General features: G+C 40.8%; 1 protein-coding gene and 1 pseudogene across 5 annotated transcripts in view; both read right to left on the reverse strand.

Moving 5' to 3' along the window:
• Palld (palladin, cytoskeletal associated protein) overlaps positions 1–22086 on the reverse strand; it is a 407054-nt gene that overhangs the window by 298202 nt on the left and 86766 nt on the right. The window lies entirely within an intron of this gene.
• On the reverse strand, positions 19087–20951 carry LOC110542407 (lysine--tRNA ligase-like; annotated as a pseudogene).

Here is a 22086-nt window from a genome sequence, read left to right on the forward strand (position 1 = left end):
ACCCACCATTGTCACTTTTGTTAAATGCAGTGCTGGAAGTCTTAGGCAGAGAAATTAGTCAAAATAAATAAATAAATAAAGAAGCATCTCAAATCAGAAGGAAAGTTGATGTGACCAACATTGATCAGATGATGTGATCTAACACATTATATAATCTATGAGATTATACCTCTAGAGATTATCTATATACCTATAAAAGTACATATATGTGTACAAAAATGATCATACATGTACACACATGTGCACACATGTACACAATGCATGAATATGAGTACATGTTCATACACACATGAGCATACATATCCATAAACACATATACATACACATGACCACATATATGTACCTAGCTAGAACCAATATATTCAGAAGTTTCAGAAACAAAATTTTCACACAAAAATAACTTGTGTTCCTATATGCTACTAATGAGATGTCCAAAAGATTCATAATATAATCTTATTCATAATAGCATTAAAATAAAATATTTGGGAATAAATTTCATTGTGGTCAAAGATCTGTAATTTAAAAAGATAAAACTATGATGAAAGAATTGAACAAGACACAAATAAGTAGATTTGAAAATATCAAAATGTCCATACTACTTAATAGATCTCTGTAGGCTCAAAACAATCCTATTGAATTTTCATAAAACTGTAAAGACCCTGGGCAAGTAATTTTGAACAAGAACAAAGGCAGAGACACTGAAACTACTTGATTTCAAAATATATTACATATCTTCAATAACCAATAATAATAACAAAACAGTGCAGGCACAGAAAGAGAGTACAGATCAGTGGAATAGAATGGGGAGCCCAGTACTGAGCAACTCATGATGGTGTCAAAGGAGCAAAGATTGCACGGGGGAAAGGACAGCAGTTCCGGTAACTGGTGCTTGGAAAGCTGGACACCCACCTACATTCAGAAGGATAAAGACTCTTGTCTCACAAACTACACAACAGACAAATAAAATGGATTAAGAACATCATGTAAGGCCCAGAAGACTAACACCATACATGTAGAAAAAATACAGAATGAAAAATAGAGGTAAAAAAATTAATAGCTGTCTAGGCAATGATTATTTTATTATTTTTTTGTATCAATATACTACTTTCATTTGCATTTTGCTATTTTATTTAAATGTCTTATTTGAATGATCTTCTTGAATATTTAAAGAGGTCGCTCAATGCACATGTTGATTTTAAAAATTGAAAGCTGAAAGAGATAATTAAAAACTGAAAAAATGTAGAACTTTGTTGTGAGGGATTTTATTTTATTTTATTAATTACACGTTATTCATTTTGTATCCCCCCATAAGCCCCACCCTCCTCCCCTCCCAATCCCATTCTCCCTCCCCTTCTTTACTCATGCCCCTCCCCAAGTCCACTGATAGGGGAGGTCCTCCTCTTCTTCCTTCTGATCTTAGTCTATCAGATCACATTAGGAGTGGCTGCATTGTCATCTTCTGTGGCCTGGTAAGGCTGTTCTCCCCTCAGGGGGAGGTGATCAAAGAACAGGCCAATCAGTTCATGTCAGAGGCAGTCCCTATTCCCATTACTATGTAACCCACTTGGACACTAAACTGCCATGGGCTACATCTGTGCAGGGGTTCTAGGTTATCTCCATGCATGGTACTTGGTTGGAGTATGAGTCTCTGGGAAGACCTCTGTGTTCAAATTTTCTGGTTCTGTTGCTCTCCTTGTGGGGTTCCTGTCCTCTCCAGCTCTTACTATTTCCCACTTCTTACATAAGATTCCATGCACTCTGCCCAACAGTTGGCCAAAAGTCTCAGAGTCTGCTTTGATAGTCTGCAAGGCAGAGCCTTTCAGAGGCCCTCTGTGGCAGGTTCATAGGTTGTTTCCTGTTTTCTTCTTCTGATGTCCATCCTATTTTATTAATTTTTAAAATCACTGTACTTTGCTTATGTTTGCACCCCCATATGATCCTCCTCATTTTCCTATCTTCTTTTGATGATCTTCCTCTGCTGGGTAAGGATTTTTTAATATGAATAAGAAAGTGCAGACAACAAGATCAAAACCAGGTAATTGGAATTGCAATGAACTAAAAAGTTTTTGAAAAGCAAGAAAAAGAGTCAACTATGAGTGAACAGACAACCAACAGAGTGGGAGGAAAATATCTGTAAACCATACATTTGATAAAAAATTAATATTTGTCAGCTGATAAACACCTTCAGCAAAGTGGCTGGATACAAAATCAACTCAAAAAAATCAGAAGCCCTCCTGTATACCAAAGACAAAAGGGCCGAGAAAGAAATTAGGGAAACAACACCCTTCACAATAGCCACTAACAACATAAAGTACCTTGGGGTGACACTAACCAAGCAAGTGAAAGACCTGTTTGAGAAAAACTTCAAGTCTCTGAAGAAAGAAATTGAAGATCTCAGAAGATGGAAAGCTCTCCCGTGCTCATGGATTGGTAGGATTAACATTGTGAAAATGGGCATCCTGCCAAAAGCAATCTACAGATTCAATGCAATTCCCATCAAAATACCAACTCAATTCTTTACAGACCTTGAAAAAAAGATTCTCTGCTTCATATGGAGAAACAAAAAACCTAGAATCTCCAAAACAACCCTATATAACAACAGATCATCTGGAGGTATCTCCATTCCCGATCTCAAGCTGTACTACAGAGCAATAGTAATAAAAACTGCATGGTATTGGCATAGAAACAGAAAGGAGGATCAATGGAACCGAATTGAAGACCCAGAAATAAACCCATGTACCTATGAATACTCAATTTTTGACAAAGCAGCCAAAACCATTCAATGGAAAAAAGATAGCATCTTCAACAGATGGTGCTGGTCTAATTGGATGTCTACATGCAGAAAAATGAAAATAGATCCACATTTATCACCCTGCACAAAACTAAAGTCCAAATGGATCAAAGACCTCAACATAAAACCAGATACGCTAAATCTGTTAGAAGAAAAAGTAGGGAACAGCCTAGAACTCATTGGCACAGGAGACAACTTCCTGAACAGAACTCCAACAGCACAGGCTTTAAGAGCAACAATCAACAAACGGGACCTCATGAAACTGAAAAGCTTCTGTAAAGCAAAGGACACTGTCATCAAAACAAAACGACTGCCTACAGATTGGGAAAGAATCTTCACCAACCCTCTATCTGACAGAGGGCTAATTTCCAGTATATATAAAGAACTAAAGAAGCTGAAAAGCAGCAAAACAAGTAATCGAATTAAAAAATGGGGAACAGAGCTAAACAGAGAACTCTCTGTAGAGAAATATAGAATGGCAGAGAAACACTTAAAGAAATGCTCAACGTCATTAGCCTTTAGGGAAATGCAAATCAAAACGACCCTAAGATTTCACCTTACACCCATCAGAATGGCCAAGATGAAAAACACAAATGACAACACATGTTGGAGAGGTTGTGGAGAAAGGGGAACCCTCCTCCATTGCTGGTGGGAATGTAAACTGGTACAACCACTTTGGAAGTCAATCTGGCGCTTTCTCAGACAATTAGGAATAGAGCTTCCTCAAGACCCAGCTATACCACTGCTAGGCATATACCCAAAATTTGCTCAAGTACACAGTAAGGACATTTGCTCAACCATGTTTGTAGCAGCTTTATTTGTAATAGCCAGAACCTGGAAACAACCCAGATGTCCATCAACGAAGGAATGGATACAGAAACTGTGGTATTTTTACACAATGGAATACTACTCAGCAATCAAAAAGGAGGAAATAATGAAATTTGCAGGCAAATGGTGGGATCTAGAAAAGATCATTCTGAGTGTAGTATCCCAGAAGGAGAAAGACAAACATGGAATATACTCGCTTATATAGACCTAAAAGATAGGATAAACATAATGAAGTCTATACACCTAAAGAAGATAATCAAGAAAGCGGACACGGGGTATGATGATCTATCCTCATTTAGAAAGACAAATGGGATATGCATTGAACGTATGACAGGAGTCTACCGCAGAAGGCATCTGAAAGACTCTACCTAGCAGTGCTCCAAAATAGATACTAAGACTCACAACCAAACCTTCGGCAGAGTGCAGGGAATCATATGAAAGAAGGGGAGTTTGATGTGGAAAGGATAGCTCCACAAGGACCAAACGTATCTGGGCACAGGGTCTTTTCTGAGATGGACACTCAACCAAAGTCCATGAGAGGATAAAACCTAGAACCTCTGCTCAGATGTGACCCGAGATAGCTCAGTAATCAATTGGTTTCCCATAGTAAGGGGAACAAGGACTATTACTAACAGGAACTCAATAACTGGCTCTTTGACCTCCCCACCTCCCAAGGGAGGAGCAGTACTGTTAGGCCACAGAGGAGGACTTTGCAGCCAGTCTTGAAAATACCTGACAAAAGGGAGTCATATGAAAGGGGAGGAGGTCCTCCCCTATTAGTGGACTTGGAAAGGGGCAGGGAGGAGATGAGGGAGGGAGGGTGGGATTGGGGAGGGAATGAGGGATACAGCTGGGATACAGAATTAACAAAATGTAACTAATGAGAAAAATAAAATTATGGAAAAGAAAAAAAACATTAATATTTGTAACATATGAAGACATCAAAACAACTCAGTAGCAAACCAAAAAAAAAAAAAAAAAACCAAAAAAAAAAAAAACCAAAAAACAAAAAGCAAAGAAAACCCAAAACGAACAACCTCAAATCTAAAATACAGGCTAAGGATTTACATAGTCATTTCTTCAAAAAGACAAACAAATGTTTAAAATGTTTATAAGTGCCTAACTACACCAATCATCAAGAAACTGAAGATAAATATGAACTTGACATATCACTCCCCAACTCTAGGATGTCCAGAGAGGCAAGGTAGGCATTGGTGACCACGTGTAAAAAAAGAGAACACTGTTCAGTGTTGACAGTAATGTAAGTCCATTATGGAAAACAGTGTGGAAGTTCTTCAACTATTTAAAACAGAATTACCACATGATCTCATAGCTCTCTTTCTGGGTATGTAGAGACCCAGGATCCAGAAGGAAATGAAACCAGTGTTCTGAAGTAATATCCACTGTCACTTGCTCACTGAAAGTGTTCACAGTAGCCAAGACCTAGAAACAACCTAAACGCCTGCTGATAGATGAATGGATTAAAAAATATGCTGTATTTACAAAAATGTGTACTTTGAGCCCCAGTACAATTCTGTAAGATTGTATTGCCAAGTGACTATCATAGTCTTACTTTGTATACGTCCTCCCTTTGGTGTTCACAGAATGATGAAATCACTGAATGACTCAGGTCTCAGAACACATCCCCTGTCAGTATGGGAGGTATGACCTTACACACACAATGGAATAAATATATTCCTGGATTGTAGTGGTTCAACCCATATTTTTTTGATTTTCTGAATTTTTTAAAACTTTTTAAAATTTTATTTGTTTATTTTTATAAATAACAGTTTATTCAATTTGTAGCCCCCTCCCTTATGCCCTCCTAATCCCTCCTTCCCTTCCTTCTCTCCTTCCATGCCCCTCCCCAAGTCCACTGATAGGGGAGGGTCTCCTCCCTTTCTCTCTGACCCTAGCCTATCAGGTCTCATCAGGACTGGCTGCATTGTCTTCCTCTGTGGCCTGGTAAGGCTGCTCCCTACTCAGGGGGAGGTGATCAAAGAGCCAGCTCTGAGATCATGTCAGAGACAGTCCCTGTTCCCATTACTAAGGAACCCACTTGGACACTGAGCTGCCGTGGGCTACATCTGTACAGGAATTCTAGGTTATCTCCATGTATGATTCTCAGTTAGTGTTTTAGTCTCAAAACGACCCCTGTGCCCAATTTTTTGTTCTGTTGTTATCTTTGTGGAACTCCTGTCCCCTCCAGGTCTTTCTTTCTTTCTTTCTTTCTTTCTTTCTTTCTTTCTTTCTTTCTTTCTTTCTTTCTTTCTTTCTTTCTTTTTCTTTCTTTCTTTTTCTTTCTTTCTTTTTCTTTCTTTCTTTCTTTCTTTTTTGATGTTTTATTTATTTTTTTTAATTTTACTTTTTTCCTTATCAGTTACATTTTATTAACTCTGTATCCCAGCCATGTCCCGCTCCCTCATTCCCTCCCATCCCACCCTCCCTCCCTCATCTCCACCGTGCCCCTTTCCAAGTCCATTGATGGGGGGGACCTCCTCCCCATTCATCCGATCCTGTTTTATCAGGTATCTTCAGGACTGGCTGCAAAGCCCTCCTCTGTGGCCTAACAGGACTGCTCCTCCCTTGGGGGGTGGGGAGGTCAAAGAGCCAGGCATTGAGTTCCTGTTAGAAATAGTCCTTGTTCCCCTCACTATGGGAAACCAATTGGTTACTGAGCTACCACAGGCTACATCTGAGCGGAGGTTCTAGGTTATATCCATACATGGTCCTTGGTTGAATGTCAGTCTCAGAAAAGACCCTGTGCTCAGATATATTTGGTTCTTGTGGAGCTCCTATCCTTTCCCCATCATACTAACTCCCCTTCTTTCATATGATTCCCTGTACTCTGCCAAAGGTTTGGTCATGAGTCTTTGTATCTGCTTTGAAAACACTGCTAGTTAAAGTCTTTCAGATGCGCTCAGTAGACTCCTGTCATACGTTCAATGCACATCACATCTGTCTTTCTAAATGAGGATTGATCATCTTACCCCATGTCTGCTCTCTTGATTATCTTTTTTAGGTGTATAGATTTCATTATGTTTATCATATCTTATAGGTCTATATAAGTGAGTATATACCGTGTTTGTCTTTCTCCTTCTGGGATATTTCACTCAGAATGATCTTTTCTAGATCCCACAATTTGCCTGCAAATTTCATGATTTCCTCTGTTTTGATTGCTGAGTAGTATTCCATTGTGTAAAAATACCACAATTTCTGTACCCATTCCACCGTTGATGGACATCTGGGTTGTTTCCAGGTTCTGGCTATTACAAATAAAGCTGCTATAAACATGGTTGAGCAAGTATCCATTTTGTGTACTTGAGCAAAGTTTGGGTATATACCTAGCAGTGGTATAGCTGGGTCCTGAGGAAGCACTATTCCTAATTGTCTTAGAAAGTGCCAGATAGCTTTCCAGAGTGGTTGTACCAGTTTACATTCCCACCAGCAGTGGAGGAGGGTTCCCCTTTCTCCACAACCTCTCCAGCATGTGTTGTCACTTGAGTTTTTCATCTTGGCCATTCTGATGGGTGTAAGGTGAAATCTCAGAGTCGTTTTGATTTGCATTTCCTTGATGGCTAATGAGGTTGCACATTTCTTTAAGTGTTTCTCTGCCATTCTATATTCCTCTACAGAGAATTCTCTGTTTAGCTCTGTTCCCCATTTTTTAATTGGATTACTTGGTTTGCTGCTTTTCAGCTTCTTTAGTTCTTTGTATATACTGGATATTAGTCCTCTGTCAGATAAAACCTCCAGGTCTTTCTATCTCCCCCTTCTTTTATTAGATTCCCTGCACTGTGCCTAAAGTTTGGCTAGGAGTCTCAGCATTGGCTTTGATACCTTGCTAGGTATAGTCTTTCAAAGACCCTCTGTGGAAGGAGTATTAATCATACTTTGAACCTTGAATTTTGACCTTTTCCTGGCCTAATGACAACTTACAGCACTCTTTCATGATGTCTGGCAGCCACAGCAAGCTGAAGCTCTCAGGCAGCCACTCAAGCACATGAATAAACAGCCTATATGCCACAGGGATGTGGTGTTCTGTGGTCTAGGTATATTAGCTGAATGTTTGGTTTATGATACTTTCAATTTATGATGGGTTTACTGAGATGTAATCTCCTATTAAACTGAGAAGCAGATTTATTACACACACTGTGTCAAAAGAGAGAAAGATGGCCATTTGTAGCCACCTAGATTAGCCTGGATGTCAGCATGCCTTGGGAAGACAAATATTGCACCTTCTGACTAATACATACAATTTGAAAAAGTCCAACTAATAGAAGCAGGGGGTAGAATGGTAGTTACCGTGGAGATAAGGACGGTGGGGAAATGTTGGTCAAAGTGGACAGCATTTCAGATAAGCAGGATGAAAAACTTCCAGAGATTTAATCTACAGTATGGTATGGTGGCTGTGGTCAATAATACGGTTTTGTGGACTTGAAACCTATAAAGAGAGTAATTCATAAATGTTCTCACCACAGAATGAAAGTCACAATCTGGTATGCAATGATCATGTTAATAACTTGAGAATGGTAATAATGGCAGAATCAATAGGTATATAGAAAGACAACACTGTACTTTAAATATATACAATTGTCAAAATAGAATTCTCAACATATTATTTTTAGTATATTTTCATTATTAGCTAGGAAGAAATTTTGAAATACAGTTGATACAATAAAATTATGTCACTAAGGCACCAAATATTAATTTTTCTATAGGGATGTAGACAGGATCTACTGCTGTCATTATTTCTCTCTAAGTATTTATCTTAGAAATATTAGCATGGCTCTTTTCCAACTTTTGTGTGTATGTGTGTAGGGGAGTGTATGTGTGTGTAGGGGAGTGTATGTGTGTGGGTGCATGTGCCTGTGCATGCACATGTGCAGAGCAAAGACTAATGTCCAGTAAAATAGAAAAAAACTTCTGCCTGTAACATTTTACAGGTCCAGACAGAGTCACATGAGAATTACATTAGATTTTTGAAGAAGATCTACAAGTAATACTGCTCATATTTTTTAAAGGAAGAAACAGAACTGTTGCTTCCAAACTCTTTTTTATATTAAAAACCAGCTAAAGAATGACAACACCAACAACAAAACCACAAGCCAATATCCCTAATAAACACAGATGAAAAAATTCTCAATAAAATGCTTACAAAGAGAAAATAGGCATGTATCAAAAACATCAAGTTAGTTTCATCCCAGAGATGTAAGAATGGTTCAACAGATGTAAATGTAATAAGTCATATAGAGTTAGAGACAAAAACCAGAATTATTACCATTAAGGTAATAATTAAGGTAATAATCATTACTATTAAGATGCCATAACGACCTTTGAGAAAAGCCAACAAGTCTTTATGATAAAAGTTCTAGAGAGAACAGCTGAAAGGAACATACCTCCATGTAATAATAACGGATTTACATGACAAATCCATAGCAACTTAATTCTTTTTTTTCAATGCAGTTTATTCAGGAACATTGAACAATCCTCGGACCCCGGGGAAAGCCAGCCCACAGCTTAAATAGCCTCTGGGTAGCCAACCCAGGCGTGCCATGGGGGCAATGCAGATAGGTCCACATATATGGAAGCAAGCCAGATCCTCGGCCTTAGCCAAATGTGGAGTTGTTCGTGACAGAGAGCACTCACCATCGGGAAGGTGGAAGGTGGAAACCAGCTCCATCTTTAAGGCACAGCTTTCCGCAGCTCTCTACAGTTCCCCCTTTTTGTTTTAGACGCATCAGGCAAGAGTAGAGGTCTGATCTCTGATATTAGAAATAAATTGGGACTTTGTACTTTGTGTCACTAGCATACAACATGAGAATTTTTCCTGCGCTGCAAATCTGTCTAAACAATTGTCGAGCTATATTTTAGGTAATTGGACTGGAGAATTCGATACTACGATGGAGCAGCTGAGAGTGGCCCTTGTCACAGTAAATTCTACCGGAGTGGACGCAGGACTAGCCACAGGATTATCAACATGGATTGCTGCAGCCAAGAATCATCTGAAGGAATGGGCGGGCATGGGAGCGTTAGCAGGCCTTCTGGTGTTGGTCTCCTTGGTTTGCCTGTGGTATATATGCAAGATTAGAGTCTCACAACAGTGTGATGCAGCCATGATCATTCAGGCCTTTACAGCCATTGAAGCAGGACATTCTCCCCAAGCATGGTTGGATACCATAAAAAGCTAAAATGATACGCTCAGGATGCGAGGCTAAGCACTGCACTCAGGGTCAGCCGCTTTGGACCCAGAGAAGAGCATGTCTGATTGCATGCGGGTTGATGCCCCAGGTCCCGCCTCTGAGAAAAAGGTATCGGACGGGTCTGATGCTCTTTGGGTGGATGACACCTAAATGAACATCTGTGCAACTTAATTCTTAATGAAGAAAAAAAATCAAAACAAACCCTTTAATTTTAAGTTAAAGTTTAAAATAAGAAACAAGAGTGTCTAATATCTCCACTTCTTTTCAGTACAGTGGCTGATGAGTAGGTAGAACAGTAAGACAAGAGAAGGAAATCATAGGAATACATAAAAAGAAAACAAAGTCAGGCTAGCCCTATTTGCAGCTTATACAATATAGTATATAGGAGAACTCAAAAATTCTACCAAGAAACTACTAGTAATGATGGAAACTTTCAGCAAAGTGTCAGGGTACAAAATCAATTAAAAATCAGTAGCATTTTTATATATCAGCAATGAATATGCTGTAAATGAGATCATGGAAACACTCCCATATTTAGTTACCCTCAAAAGGAATAAAAAGAATCTAGGAATAAACATAACCAAGGGAATAAAAAGACTACAAGGAAAAAATTTAAATCTCTAAAGAAATAATTTAAATAAGATACTAGAAGATCAAAGACCTCCTTTGTTCATGGGTCAGTAGTGCTAACGTGAAAATTACTATCTTACCAAAATGAGTTGCCAGAGCCAGAGCAACCCACTCAAAGTCACTATGACACTTCATAGAAAGATGCTAAAGTTCATATATAATGACAGAAGACCCTGGACAGCCAAAGTAATCCTTATTTTCTTAAAAAAAATGTTTTGAGACAGGTATCAATGTAGCCCTGGCTTACCTGTGATTTTCTACATACATCAGGCTGGACTTGCATTCTCAGAGAGCATCTTGTCTCTGCCTCCCAAGAGCTGGGATTAAAGGCATGCACCACAACAGCTAGCTCTTTTAAACAACTTTCTTCTTCTTCTATTTATTATTATTATTGTTATTATTATTTTATCATTGTGACTATATGTGTGTGCATGTATGATCTCTGTGTGTGAGTGTGGGTGCATCTACGCCATGCTATACATGTTAAGGTCAGAGGTTGTACTGGCTGATTTTGTGTCAACTTGACACAAGCTAGAGTCATCCGAGAAGAAAGAGCTTCAGTTGAGGAAATGTTTCCATGAGATTTAGCTTTAAGGTATTATCTCAATTATGGATCAATGGGGGAGTGCCCAGATCATCGTGGGTGGTGTCCTACTTGGCCTGGTGGTCCTAGGCTCTGTAAGAAAGCAGGCTGAGCAACCAGGGGAAGCAAGCCAGTAAGCAGCACCCCTCCATGGCCTCTGCATAAGCTCCTGCTTCCAGGATCCCACCCTGCTGAGTTCCTGTTCTGACTTCCTTTGGTGATGAACTGCAATGTGGAAGTATAAGCTCAATAAACCCTTTCCTCCTCAACTTGCTTTTTGGTCATGGTTTTTTATCACAGCAATAGAACTACCTTTACCCACTGAGCCATCTCACTACCCTTCTACTTTATTTGGTGAGACAGCATCCTTCACAGAACCTGGGGCTTCTCACTTAGATTAGATGGGATGGCCAGGGAGACTCCAGGATCCGCCTTTCTCTGCTGGGGTTACAGGTGTATGCTGACCCGCCCAGCATTTTATGTGAGCATTGATTATGTGATGCCTCAGGTTTTCATGAGTCTGCTTCACTCAGGCTCTCACGCTTATGCTGCAGACATTTCACCCCCTGAGCCAAAAACTGCTCTCCTTCCCATCTTTAACTGCTCAGTAAAATATGCATATTTACTTACCTAGATATCCGAGTTGTATCTACAGATGTGCGTATGTATTGCAAAATTTGAATGGAGTTGTTGCAATATCTTGGTATTCCCATGCTTTTCAAGTAAACTTTCTCAAATATTCAAACTCTGAAACTTGGCCAGTGGATGCTTTAATAATGGCAGCTGCCATTGATTATCCTATTCCATTTACTGCTAGCCATGCACTGTAGGAGACATCTTTCTTACTAAACTAGATGAAGGTACAGCCTAGGTTTGTGGAGATTACGCAACTTTAGAACTTTAGACTCTACAGGGTAGACTGAAGCCCCGAGCTATTACCCTGAACTACTCGGACCCACTCTGCAGGAGACGTCATGGGACTTCCGAGGGGTTGAAAGCAAGGTCTGCCTCAGGCTACAATACACAGCTGAAGTTTAATTTTAGATTTTCTCCTTGATCCACTCTTCTGGTCTCCATATGCTTTCCTTTTGCTGTGAAAACTCTTTTCTACATCTTGCACTAGAGAACTGTGAGGAATTAGTAAAACTTGAAATTGAACTATTATAGAGGACAGCAACTGAAACTGTCTGGAATACTCTGCCAACACTGAGTGCTTTGGGGTTTGATGTGATTTTCGGAGACACAGCCTCACTCTGTTGACTAGGCTTGCCTTGATCCTCCTGCCTCAGCCTTTCCAGGGCTAGGATTATTGGCATGCACCAACACCCCAACTCACTGACTTTTACTTGCTGCCTCTTAGGATTTCTGCTTGAAGGAGTCTGGGAAACCTTGATGTAAAAGGCTCAATCACTTTTTTTACATATGTCCACAATAGCGATTTATTAAGTATGTTTTCCCCTACCACTTCGGTAAACAATAATAAGAATGCTCAATTCTCTCTTCTTTCTATTTTATTTTTAATTTTTAATTATTTATTATTTATTACAATTTATTCACTTTGTATCCTGGCTGTAGTCCCCTCCCTCGTCTCCTCCCAATCCCACCCTCCCTCCCTCTTCTCCCCCTAAGCCCCTCTCCAGTCCACTGATAGGGGAGGTCCTCCTCCCCCTTCCATCTGACTCTACCCTACCAGATCTCATCAGGACTGGCTAAATTACCTTCCTCTGTGGTCTGGCAAGGCTGCACCCCCCTCAGGGGGAGGTGATCAAAGAGCCAACCACTGAGTTCATGTCAGAAACAGCCCCTGCTCCTCTTACTAGGGATCCCACTTGGAGACTGAAATGTCAAGGCTATATCTGAACAAAGGGTCTAGGTCCTCTCCATTCATGGTCCTTGGTTGGAGTATCAGTCTCTGCAGTCCCCCTGGGCCCAGATTTTTTGGCTCTCTTGGTCTCCCGGTGGAACTCCTGTTCCCTCAATTCTCATTATTTGTAGAAGGTTACTCAGGAAGGTAATCATGGCAGAGGGAAAAGATGCAGAGTGATGGTAAGATCTTGGTCTCAAGAGAGCACTTGATTCCCAGTTGACTATTTTTCCAAAGCCTGAAATTAATGGACGATATATGTCCAAGGAAACTGCTGACCTCAGAAGATAATCGAGGGAAAATAAATGTCAAGTTAACAAGTTGTTGTTGGATTTCAGGCCATCTTGAGTCAGTATGAGCTGCCCTGAGAGGAAGCATATGTTAAGTTCAGAGAACACTGGAAGGAAGCCTGTGTCTCCATGAGTTCTTAGAAATGGCCAAAGTGGTGTGTGTGTTGGGTGGGGGTATATATATATATATTTTTTTGCATTACAAAACATACTCTCTAAATGTCCTTGCTCTTCTCCCTCAGTGCTATATTCCACTTTCCAGGCAGTGCAGTCAGATCTGCTTCTATTTTTCCCCATCAAGTTCCCAGGCAGGGTCCTTCATCTTCCTCCTCCTCTCTTTGCCTGGTGACTTTTAAGAGCTACACCAACTGTCCCTTTTTTCTTAAAGATGAAATTGGCCCCTCCCACATATTCCACACCAAACTCCCTCCTTACTCCTAGCAAAGAAAAAGAAAATTACAAGTAATTTTTACCCATTTAACGTCTTTCCAATGTCATTTTTTAAAGTCTGAAGTGGGTAGAGGCTCTGGAGATAGCTCGGTGAATAAAGCGCTCAGCTCATGGGCAAGCATGAGGATGTGAGTTTGATCCCCAGCACTCACCCAAAAGGGTGGCACATACCTGTGACCCTAGCACTAGGGGAAAAAGAGGCTTGTCCCTAGGGCATGCTGGTCTAGCTTAATAGGGCAACTACGAGTTTTAATGTAAAAAAACTTGTGAAAAAACTCCAAGTTTTTTCATGTAAGCACATGAACACACATGTGCATCCTTCCATGAACACACACATATGTGCACGCACACACATGCACACAGGCACAAACAATTAAAACTGATTTCTGAAACATAAACAGGGCCTCCTTATGTTTTTCCATTTTTTTTTTAATTAATATACCCCACTGACTGTAAGAAGTCTTCCAATATTGAAAAAAAAGCATCTTGGGGATAGTGAAAAAGAATGGTATTTTCTTGGGTTTACATAAATTTTAGTAGTATTTACACGAAAATTCTACAAATGATTTATCTTTACTCCAGTCTCTCTTCAAGTATGTGATTGTGGTCATAGTACTAATTGATTCAGGGTTTCATGAAAAATACAGCTTTCTACATCTCCACACAGGCTGACTGAAGCACAGGCTGTGGCCTGACCTGGGTAGCAGTAGTTTTAAGCATTTAGCCTGAGGGACTCTTTGTCCAGAGAGGTGAACTTCTCAAAGGTGACCCTCAGATCGACATCAACAGCATTGCATAGAACCATGCAGAATGCCAGAACACAGGAGATGGCTCCATGGTCAGTGCACTTACAGCATGAGTAAGAAGACCAGGGTGTGGGTGCCCAGCGCCCACATATAAAAGCAGGGTGGGCATGGCAGCCTACTGCAGTCCCAGCGCAAGGGATCCTTGCATCAAGCAGGTTTATTAAATAGTCAAGTTAGCAAGCTCCAGGGAAAGTGTAGCGCTGTAGAGGAAGATTCCTGACATTAACCCACAGAGTCCACACTAATGTGAACACATATGCATTCATACCCCCACAATGCACATACATGAACACACATGCACATATATGCATGTACACTTGCATACATGCATACCTACCCACACATGTGCACATATATGCACATTCACACACATATGCAGATATATCCATGCATACCCACACACAGCACACAGACAAACAAAAAGAGAAGAAATGATCGCAGTACCTGAAAGCTTTTCCCAGACCTACTGAAGCAGAATGTGTAAGAGGCCCAGGCGATGCCTAGGTCCATTAATGTTAGAGAAGAAGTTTGGACTAGCTTACTGGGTAGCCAGTCTGTGTAGGAGCTTTTTAGAAATCAAGATCCATGCAAGGAAAGGACCTAGACCCTCTGCTCAGATGTAGCCCATGGCAGCTCAGTCTCCATGGGGGTCCCTTTGGAAAAGGAACAGGGGTTATCTCTGACATGAACTCTGTTACCTGCTCTTTGATCACTTCCCCTGGCGAGGAGGCCTTGCCATGCCACAGAGGAAGAGGATCCAGGCAATCCCGAGGTGACTTGATAGGCTAGGATTAGATGGTAAGGGAGGAGGGCTCCCCTTTTCTGTGGTCTGGAGGGGAATGGGGAAAAAGAGAGGGAGGATGGGACTGGGAGGAGACAAGGGAATGGGCTACCATCAGGATATAAAGTAATAAATTATAAGAAAATAAAACAATAAATAAGTGAAGGAAAAAAAGAAATACAAATTCTTAGGACTCAACCCAGTAGGATGGAGCCCAGCTTCTCTGGGTGACAAGATCCCTGGTGACCCTCATACATGTGGTGGCGCGAAAGCCACCTTCACAGCCCACCCTTCCCTTTAACACATCTGATGACAAGCACAGACAGTACAGGGAGATGCAAAGAAATGGGACACAGGCAGGTGCTTGTTTTGTAGTCACGGTGAATAATGAGCACTAAAGGCAAAGTGAGCCTTTAATTTCAGATTTTAAAATAATAGCAGATACAACAATTAAGGAAACAGATAACAAAATGCCAGTTAGTTAATGACGAGTTCTCAGTTTTTAAGGGAGTCAGCCTAAGCCTGAGGAATGCCTGTAGCTTTAACCTCCTACTGTAGCATTTTTCGCTCCCTTGACTTTTCTGAGCATCTTCAACAAATCCATTATTTGTTCTCCATATTGCCTCTTGAGTTCTACTCTGAAACCACCACCTTCTTCTACTTTACATTCAGGGCAGAAGGATGAGAATTAGTTGTCTCCTTGGGGGGATGGCTCATTCATTGCACTGGTTATTGAATGTTTATCACAAATGCAAATAACCTGGAGGTGAAAAGATAGTTCTTTCTCGTAGGAGCCTATTGATGAGAAAAACACAGTAAGTAGATATATACCTGATATGTTGTAGGCATGATACGATCATTTGTTAGAAACATGGGCTAACATGGTTGCAAGATAGATTCAAGAAATACAAAAAGGGTCAGTAAGTAGTTCCTGTTAAAACTGAAGCAAGACCTCCCCTATCAGTGGACTTGGAAAGGGGTTTGGGAGGAGATGAGGGAGGGAGGGTAGGGTTAGGAGAGAATGAGGGATGGGGCTACAGCTGGGATACAAAGCGAATAAACTGTAATTAATATAAAAAAATTTAAAAACGAAGTAAGAGGCAGTTAAGTGATGAAATGTAGAAGAGGCATCCATATAAGCAGCATCGGAAAACAGCAATTTATAAAAGCTACAGACCCATCGTCTGTACCAGCAACGACACCAGTGATTCAGAAACAAACAATGGAAAGAACTTCCAACTTTGGATTTTGATAAAAAAAAAAAAATCATCCTTTAAACTATACAATCCATGTCTGATGCCTCACAGCATGCCCTTCCTATTATCTCCAGCATTCCGTGACTATATTGTTTATGCTAGTATTATGCTTAATTAAGCACCATGGCAATATCGATGAGAGTCTGAAAGCCAGATGTGGCCTAGAGCGTCCAAAAATGCAGCTATCCTGGCAAGCTACAGACAAACCTTTCAGAAGAGAGAGAGAGAGAGAAAGAGAGAGAGATAGAGATAGAGAAAGAGAGAGAGAGGCTTCCCAGACACCTTTTCCTCCTTTACCCCACAGATCTAAACCTGAGAGACTAAATTTGAAGGTTAGATGAGTAGCAAGCCTGAATACTTGCAGCCACCAGCATGTTTGAGCACAGCATCCTGGCAGCCACCCCACAACAGCACAGCGCTGCGTCCTAATGTCACCGCGGAAGGGTACTTGTATGCCTTCGCACTTCAAATGAGCAATCCTTAGGAAACTGAACCTTCTACGAGGACAGTTGTCTCCAGGAACTCTCTCCGACCTTCTGAGCCTTAGTCAGCTTCTCTCCAACTTCTCAAATGTCTTTAAAATTCTCTGCATCCTTTAGTCATGGCACTCATCCTTCAGAACTCTACTTATAGCCCTATGACTCTTTGCTCTACCAATAAAAGCCAGAAAGGTGTTTGAGCAGCATATGACTGTCTATCACCTTAGCTGTTTGTTCAGTGTTACTGTCTGCTGGGTAGTAATTTTAGGGGGATTGTGTTGGAAAAGCAACCAAATTCCCAGCTGTTAAGGAATTAAAGACCCAGTGAAAGGAGATGGATTGATTAGCACATCAGCAAACTAAAAAAAAAAAAAAAAAAAAGATAGCATTTTCGTCAGGGCAATGCATTAATGAAAAGAGGGCCATGAGGTAGAAAGAGACAGGGGAGTGACTATTATTGTGTTTGGAAATTCTAAAAAGCTGGAACGCAAAAAGAAACCAGCAAGACCATTGAGTATAGCTGTATGGCCGGAAAGGAAGACAGGAAGGCAAGTGTGTAGGGTTTTCCTAGCAGATAGCATGAAGGGAAGTTGACTCTGCAGGTAAGGGTCTTGATAAGGCTTATATTTTGGAAACTGCTTTTTTATGGAGAGAACAAAAAGAGAAATCGCATTTACAAGGCAGGTGCTGACCTGTGAGAAAAGCTGATCTGAGTCAGTGGGGCTGGGGAAAAGCACTCAAGTTCTCAGGCTTTATGGGTACTGATAAAGTAGGCTCTGGGAGAAAGGCCTCTCAGCTCTGGCCAGGAGGTAAGTTGGTAGGACGATGCTGGTGCCATGAACGGAGACTGTAGGAAGAACACACTGGGCAGTGGATGGCAGGTGCGGGTTCAATTCTAGAGATGCTGAGTCTGAAAGGCCTGTGAAACATCAACTACTGCTGGACAGGTTTGTTAGCTTGCAGTAAATCAAGCGATAGAGGGTCTTCTTCATATTTTCTGCTACTGCAGGAAAGTAGCTAAGTTCCCAGCCTTTGGAGGGAGAACACTTTGCTTTTATATTCTTGCTTCCCTACCTAAGGAACCATTCCATTAGAGCAATGTCTGCCCTGAGCCTTCCATTTGCTAACTAGTGATTCTTTTGATTCTTTTGATGCCTTGGTTAGGCCAAGTGTTGAACAATGATAGGCTGAGCTGATGGTTACAAGGGTGACACTGACAAGCCAGGTCAAGGAATACTGGAGACGTCATTGCAAGAAGAACCAGGGTGTCCACTGTGTTGGTGACTGAATCAAAAGAGACATAGAGGGACTACGCAGTTGGCTCAGTGGATAAGAGCAATGTCCACACAAAGTCCTGAAATATTGTCCTCAGCACTTATGTAAAAGCCAGACATAGCTTGTATGCCCATAATCCCGAGACAGGAAGATCTTGGGGTTGTCTGGCTAGCCAGCCAAGCAGAAATGGTGAGCTCTAGACTCAGAAATTAGACTTTATTTCAAGGTAATAAGACAGAGTTACCCAGCATCCCTCTCTGGCCTACACAGGTACAAAATACAAAATGCTCACACACACACGTGTTCACATGTACAAAACTCCAACACATATTCACACACGCATGTATGCATATGTGCACACACACTTGCATATACACATACACGTGACATGCACACACAATCAGGAAGTCTAGTTTTAGCCAGCAGACACTTCTCAGGCTTTTAGCTTTTATGCATGTACTACAAAAGCCCAAATCCCCAAGTCGACCGATAGGCACATGGTTTTTGTTTGTTTGCTTTTGTTTTTTAACAGTAGCAAATAATCCCTTCTGCTATGGATTTATTTAATGTGGTCAATGTGCACAATGTAAAATTTCCATTCGACTCGTATTTGAAAGCACAATTCTGTGGTAAGTATGCTTCCACCATTCTACCACAGTCAGAGCCACTCACTTCCCAACTCATTCCCTCTCCCAAAACAGAGACTCTTTAGCCTCCTAACATTGCCATCATCCCAACCCCATCATCACCATGACATTTCTTTTTCTTGTTTTTTATTTTTTATTTTATTTAAATTTTTAGGTAAAGACAGAGATGGTTTATTTGGCAACAAGGAATAAAAAGAAATTCTTTAGCTGTACTCTCTTGCGGTGCTTGGACTGCACCACACAGGAACCCCTCTGAGCAAATCTTCTGCTGAAATGCAGAGACACGGAGTTGCTTTCATCTTGTAGACAGAGAGGCCAGCCGCTATGCTTTCTAGGGCTTCAGTGGCTGTTGCAGTTTCCTTCTTGTCCTGGGCCTTCATGGCAGGAAACAGAAGTACTTCCTTGACATTATTGAAATCTGTGAGAAACATGGTGATTCAACCGAAACCCCACGCCCCAGCCAGCTGTTGGGGGCTGTCATAGCCAGGGGAGTACAGAAGTTTTCATCTATGAATATGGCCTCATCATCACCAGCAGCCTTGGGCTGTTTTTCAAACAACTGTCGCTGCATCATGGGATTGTTCAGCTCATTGTACGCATTGCATACTGCCTTCCTCATGACAAATAGCTCAAAGCCCTCAGTTAGACCCTCTCTGGAGCAGTGCCATTTGACCAAAGGGCTCATCATCTGGAGGTGATCAGAGATGAATGTAGGACTGATACATGTCACTTCTAGGAACCCTCCAACAAGCTTATTGAGGAGCCTGGCTGTGGTGTGAGGTGAGGGCATTCAATAGTTTTTGCATCACAAATATCATCAAAAATTTTTGGGTTTCTTCAGTTTCAATGAGTTTGATTCTGGCAGCTTCACACCTAGGACTTTCTCAAGTTCTTCCTCCATGCTGATTCTTTGGAAAGGTGGGGTGAAGTCAATCTCATAGACTTGGCCTTCTGGCCTACCTGGGTGGTAGGTGACCTTGTAACTGCTTGTAACGCTTTTCACCACCCCAGATAGCATCTTCTTTGAGATTTCTATGAGGACATGATAGTATGCATAGGCCATGTAGAACGCACAGGTGGTGAACTTGGGCTTGTGAGTCAAATCATTTCCTTTATTCTGGAACTAGCACCCAAGTTCCTAAACCCAGTCAAGGCCACCAACCGCCTCCACCTAATGGTAGAGTTCTGGAGAAATACTCATGTATAACTTCGTGCCCAGCTCATTGAGATACATGATGAAAGGCTTAGCCACAGCTGCCCCTAGAAAGGTGTTCATTATGGGAATTTCCATCTTTAGTAACCCCAGCTCATCCAAGAACCTTCTTGTACATGTGATGATCTTAGAGTGGATGAAAATGTTTTGCCTCTCAAAATCATTCAGTATGTAGTCCATGTATCTCTGAAGATACTTTGTTTCCTTGTTTTTGAGGCAAAAGTTAAAATGAAGTAACATTTGCAATCAGGAGCACAGGAGTGTGATTTCATAGGGGATGATGCTTAGCTCACCCTTCTTGGTTTTCCTGGGGTTCCCCTGAACTGTGATTATATCTCCCCAGTGCAGTTATTGATATGAACCAATTCTTTCTCTGCTTTATAATTTCTGGAGTAAGCTATCACTTGTAACTTGACCCCTTTCCTCAAATGTCATAGAAGATGAGCTTTCGCTAGAGGCTCTCTTGGCATGGATGTGACTTGCCACATTTAAGGTGATGTCAGTCAGGTTGTCCCCAGGCTGAAGGTGACTGTGGTCTTGGATGAACTGATGAGTAAGATGTCTATGTGTCACTTGTGTGAGTCCCCATCCTTCCACCTGACCTTGAGTTGGTAGACTGCTTGACTACGGATCTTTTAGTGTTTGTTCAGGTCCGCTGTCTCCTCCTTAGCACCCACACAATCATCAGCAGTGTGGTTGGTAGGAGGAATGCAGCCTGGTTTACCTGTTTCTCACTGAGCTCTTTCTGCCTGACCTCTTTTTCTGCCACTTCATTCTCAGGTGTCTCTTTAGATCATTCTTGCTTAGTTTTGGCTAACCAACCATTTTGATTTCACTCCCCTACAGTGTGGCCATTTCCCTCCTCCATTCTATTTCTAAGAACTGAGCACTCCAAGTCCTTATATGAGAGAAATCTTACATGACTTCTTCTCTTGGTAATTGGCTTATTTCACTTTACATTGCAGCCAGAATTGTGTCTTAATTTCCTTCCTATTTAAGACTGAACGCTATTTCATAATATCTACATAATATATATATATATATTTTAAAATCCACTCACCTACCAATAGATACCAGGATTTAATCCATATGTCAAATATTGATAATTAAGCTCCTGAACACGTGTGCACTATATGGAATGTTTTCTGTAGTTTAAATATTTGGTTTAAATATTTAAATATTCCCTCCACTCATCCTCCCTCTTGACAGTCTGTGCCAAACACTCACTTCGGCTGGCACTGACAATGCTTTCATATAAGGAAAAGCATTGTTACTCAGGAACTGATAAGCAGTATAATTGTTCAGAATATTAATTTACCTATAGTTTAAAATATGAAGGGGAAACTTTAAGAAATCATAGTCTAGTAATCAAGTGATTCTTGAAGAGTGATGTACACAGAGCATGGAATTTTACACTAACCTTGCATTCTGCTCAAGAAAATCAATGCTCTAAAAAATAATAATTTGCTTAACTATGTTCATAGAAGCTTTATTTGTAATAGTCAGAATCTGGAAACAACCTAGATATCCCTTAACCAAAGAATGGATACAGAAATTGTGGTACATTTATACAATAGAATATAACTTAACTATTAAAAACAAGGAAATCATGAAAATTTTCAACCAAATGGATGGAAATAGAAAAGATCATCCTGAGTGAGGTAACCCAGAAGCAGAAAGGCACACATGGTATATACTCACTTATAAGTGAATATTAGCCATATAATATAGGATAAACATACTAAAATCTACAAACCTAAAGAAGCTAAGCATCAAGGAAGACCTAGGGAAAATGCTTAATTCTCATTCAGAAGGGAAAACAGGATAGACACTGGAAGCAGTAGAAGAGAAGGAACAGGATGGGAGCCTACCACAAATGTCCTCTAAAAGACTCCACCCAGCAGGGGATTAAAGCAGATGTAGAAACTCACAGCCAAACTTTGGACTGTGCACAAGGAGTCAAAGAAGGGGTATATAGAAGAACCCTGAG

This window comes from Meriones unguiculatus, chromosome 4 (assembly GCF_030254825.1).
Source record: "Meriones unguiculatus strain TT.TT164.6M chromosome 4, Bangor_MerUng_6.1, whole genome shotgun sequence".
Classification (NCBI taxonomy): domain Eukaryota; kingdom Metazoa; phylum Chordata; class Mammalia; order Rodentia; family Muridae; genus Meriones; species Meriones unguiculatus.